This window comes from Eutrema salsugineum, unplaced genomic scaffold (assembly GCF_000478725.1).
Source record: "Eutrema salsugineum unplaced genomic scaffold, Eutsalg1_0 scaffold_21, whole genome shotgun sequence".
Lineage (NCBI taxonomy): Eukaryota > Viridiplantae > Streptophyta > Magnoliopsida > Brassicales > Brassicaceae > Eutrema > Eutrema salsugineum.
Window position 1 is genome coordinate 1,416,126 of NW_006256821.1, and position 4,971 is coordinate 1,421,096.

The 4,971-nt window shown below is 41.9% G+C and overlaps 1 non-coding gene across 1 annotated transcript; it reads right to left on the bottom strand.

Annotated features, from left to right (window-relative positions):
• Positions 1–4,641: 4,641 nt before the first annotated feature.
• Positions 4,642–4,748, bottom strand: LOC112086286. The gene has a single exon (XR_002899408.1). It is a non-coding gene; the product is annotated as a small nucleolar RNA R71 (small nucleolar RNA).
• Positions 4,749–4,971: the final 223 nt, after the last annotated feature.

Here is a 4,971-nt window from a genome sequence, read left to right on the forward strand (position 1 = left end):
CCGCATCGCTTAATGTGCATTAAACCCACTTGAGCACTGATTGAGATCATTTTAATCTCATAGCCTCTCCCTAGCCAAACCAGCTTGTTTAAACCTTGCATCATGAGATCCACCTGATAAAAGCTTAATGAATGTGAAAGGGTTGAGAGAGAGAAGAACTTGTGGAGATTCCTTGCTGAGTTGACATATATCTGAGTATGACTTTGCATTGCATAATTGAGCATGAACTTGAGTTCTCATTGTGATCACTTCTCTCAAAAAGAAAATGTGAACTCTCATTGCATACAACCTCTTTCTCTCATTTGCTCTTTTTGCTTGAGGACAAGCAAAGGACAAGTGTGGGGGAGTTGATATGTTCATAATTTGCATCATTTAGGTTGCATAAATCATTCCAAATCATGTTTTATTTCATGCGTTTTAGGTCCTTAGGGTTGTTTTAGAACTTAGGAGATGCATTAGGTCCCAATCAGTCTATTGCATGTTTTGAGTGTCTATCAGGTGAATGTGGAGCTGAAAAGATGAATCCAGGAGGTGGAATGGTGAGCAAAGCTTGAAAAAGTGGAAAAATTGGGTCCTGGGAGATTATCGGCCATTCTCGCTGGCCAGGAAGGTTTTACCGGCCATTTCCATGTACCGCGGGAAGCTTTACCGGCCATTTTCATGTACCGCGAATGAAGTGTATCGGCCAAAATCTCCGGGTATGAACGTGTCTCAGAAATCGCCTGTCCGGGGAGCCTTCCGGTACGATTCAGACGGCGGGTGCTTCATAGAAGTTGGAGAGCATTGCATCACGGTCTCCTAGCAAGTGGAATCGTGGAATTCGAAAGCGTGAGCAGAGAGATAAGCTTGTCGGAAGGAACCCCAGTCTCGCAGGTATTCCGGACCGAGCAGATCAGTCCTAAAGGATGCGAAGGACGGTGCACTTCCAGGCCGATTTAGTTTCCGGGTCCTTCATGAGAACCAGAGACATTTGAGTCTTCTTTCCAGAACATCCGAGATCAGTCAATTCGGAGCTTTGAGCAGAAAGATACGGTCTCCGGAATGGACACATGTTTAGACGCCTCTCTCTGGTCGTGTAAATGCACTTCAAAGATATGCCCTCCAGGAAACCTTACACTTCCCAAGCACTGAAACTTCCTTCATCAAAGTTGGAGATAAATGAGTCCTCTGTCTTCTTCAACCGAAATCACTCAATTCGGACAGGTCTCCAGGAAGTTACACTCTCCGGAATGCGAGATGGTCCAGACAGCCCAGGATGACTAAGTTAAACATGCCGCGATTTCAATGCCACGGTCCACACTTGGCCGTGGCAACTTTTGTGCACCCTCGGCCAATGACACGATCTTCATGCCATGGTCTACACTTGACCGTGGCAAACACACACTTGGCTGAGAGGAACTTAGCAACCGTTCGGCGATTGACACGGCCTAAATGCCACGGTATGAGGCTTGGCCGTGGCAACATCTTGAAACCTTCGGCGATTGGCACAAGCTTAATGCCACGGTCTGGGATTTGACCGTGGCAAATGAACAAGTGGCTGGAGATAACTTCTACACAGTTTCGGCCTTTGACACGATCTCAATGCCACGGCCTGAGACTTGGCCGTGGCAAGCATATACTTGGCTGGGAAGGTCTTCACATGCATGCGGGTTTTGGCACGGTCTGAATGCCACGGTCTGGGGGCTTGACCGTGGCAACCTTTACACATCTTCGGCGTTTGACACGGTTAACTTGCCACGAGTCCCAGATGAAGTTTGATCAGACCGTGGCATCAAAAGGAACCAAGAACACAAGTAAAGACTTTGACACGGTCAGGAATGCCACGGTCACACCAAGGATGCACCAGACCGTGGCAAACCCTTCTTTGCCCATCAAGGCCGGGTCAGTACCCGGTTTGTTCCGGGTTGACCCGGTTCGCCCAAGCCTCCTTTATAAGGTTCTTAGACCTAATTTGTAGAGAACACTGAATCTACTTTTAGACTTCTTTTCCCCTTTTGTGAAAAACCACTTAATACACTTTGTTTTAGAGAGTTTGAAATCGTTTTGAAGTTTCTTTCCATCTTGTTCATCATTTCTATTCATCAAAATCAACTTCTAATCATGATTAACAACACATCTTGCAAAGGATCTAGTGTGTTGATCATGATTAGTTAGTAGTTACCTTAATGAGGTTCTAGATGTGTAGGTTAGGGTGCTAAAGTGTTAGATTAGGAGTGCTTAGGGCTAGATTCATTGGTTCATTTCTCTAAACAACTGTTCTCTATGCTAGATCCTTGATAATCACTTGAGATCTAGATTCTGGGAATTTCATGCACCAAAAGTGTTTGATGAAATTCCTGAAAGAGTTGTGTTAGAGGTTTAAGTAATTTTTCATCATGGGAATGATTTGTTAAATGCTTGAATGATCATTGAGAACTGTTTATTAATGCATATTGATTCATATTTCACAAATGGGAATTTGGTTTGAAAATGGATTAGTATAGGGGTTAATACCTTCATGAGAGGATTAACCTAGATTAGAGTTCTTAATCTCTTGAATCATGTCTCATCATTGTCATTAGCATTTCTAGTTTAACACCAAAGCACCCTAACCATCTATCATGTCTAGAATCTCATGCCTCCATCATATCATATTCACACCATTTGTCATTGTCATTTGTCTTTAAACCTGTTTAAGTTGTTAGTTGTCATTAGTTAACCAAAATCACTCTTGTTTGCTTGAATTAAGAACTTGATCACATAGTTTAGTGTCTATCACCACATTCTTGGATTGATTAACCTCTTTGTGCTACTTTGACAAGGGGATTGATAGCCCTGAGACCCTAAAAAGTCTTGTCTATCATTTATCCCAAGGACTTAAGCTTTATTCCATAATATCTTTGCCTCTTTTGTGTAAGAAAACTTCTTTTGAAGAGAAATATCTGATTTTGGGCGTTTTAATCAAGAGAGTTTGAGAGATCTTGTGTTTAAAAGTTGTCTTCTTCTTAATCTATCGTATCCATCTTCATTTACACACTTCTAATCATGATTAACAACACATCTTGCAAAGGATCTAGTGTATTGATCATGATTAGTGAGTAATCCCCATATTAAGGTCTTAGATATGTAGATTAGGGTGCTTAGGTGGTAGATTAGTGAGCTTAGGGGTTAGATCATTCACATTCCATTCTCTACAACCTGCTTTTAATGCTGGATCCATACACATCATATGTGGTCTAGATTCTGGCCATTTCATGCACCAAAAGTGTTTGATGAAATGCCTGAACCAAGGTTGTTAGAGGTTTAAGTGTTATTCATCATGGGAATGATTGTCTATATGCTTAAATGACAGATTAAACTGGTTCTCAATGCTTGTTGATTCATGTTTCACTAATGATGATTAGGTTAGAAACTGTTTTAGCATAGAATTTGATTAATGAAGTTTAAGTTGAATGGTTTGCTTGATCACATGATTCATTAGCTCACTAGTTTAACACTAAAGGCACCCAAGTCCACTATCATGTCTAAGACCTTTTTCATCATCATACATACATTCTCATCTCATTTAGCTTATTTACTTGCTTGTTTAACTTGATCACTAGCTTTAATCCTTGTTTTGAGCTCTTAGTTGTCATTAATCATCAAAACCGCACTCATTTGGCTTGAATTAAGAACTGATACTGCATCTTAGTGTCTACACATGATGGAATGATACCCTCTGTACTGCAAAGTGACAAAAGGGATTGATAACCCCTCATTTAGAGCCTTGAAAACTCTAAGTTATCAATTGGCGCCGTTGCCAAAGTGTGATAGCATTAAGATTGTGTCATTTCATGAGATCAAGCATTTTCTTTTGTGTTTTCTAATTTCTTTCAAGTTCTGGTTGTGAATTTCAGGTGCATGAACACCAGGTCCAGATCAAGAAACTGTGGTCCTCCTTTCCCCTTAAACGACAACATTAATCTTTTGGTACCAAGGAGGAGAAGGGACAGGCGTTGAAGACAGATTGATCAGGCTGATATGGAAGATCAAAGAGAGCATGTGGTTGACATGGAGCAACCGGCTCAGGAGCAACAGGCTCAGGGTAATGGAGCTGGTAATGCAGCTGGTAATAGAGCTGGTCAAGGGTTACATCAGGGTAATGTTCATCAGGAACAGGTGCATCAACAACAAGCTTATGTCTACCAGGGACAAGCTCCAGCTCATCAGCAGAGGCATCAGGACAATGTCCAGCAAAGACAACAGGTGCACCAACATCAGCCCTTTCAAAACCAGCAAAGGTAATATGAGCAGCCACAGGTCTATGTTGGAGAAAATTACAGGGCAAATGCTCATCAGTATGGAGCTGGGATTCAAGCACCACCTGTGCAAAACAACAACTTTGAAGTGAAGGAATCCTTGTTGAATATGATCCAGAACTCAAAGTTCCATGGATTGGCAATGGAAGATCCCTTGGAACACTTGGATCAATTTGATAAAGTGTGTGACCTGACAAAGATAAATGGAGTTTCTGAGGACAGTTTCAATCTTAGATTATTCCCCTTCGGCCTTGGTGACAAAGCTCACCAATGGGAGAAGAACCTCCCAAGAGGCTCCATTCAAACCTGGGAGCAATGCAAGCAGGCATTTCTATCTACGTTCTTCTCCACCTCCAGAACAGCTAAACTGAGAAACAAAATCTCTAGTTTCACTGAACACAGCAATGAGAGTTTTGGTGAAGCATATGAGAGATTCAGGAGCTACACCAACCAATGCCCACACCATGGGTTTAGTGAGGCTTCACTTCTCAGCACACTTTATAGAGGATCTCTTCCCAAGATTAGAAACCAGCTGGATACTGCCTCCAATGGAAACTTTCTGGGAAAGGAGATTCATGCTGCTTTAGAGCTGGTTGAGAACTTAGCAATGAGCAATGATACATATGGAGAAGACTTTAATAGAGCCAATAGGTGTGAGAGTTCAAGCAGGGATCAGAGGTATGAGAAGGACTTT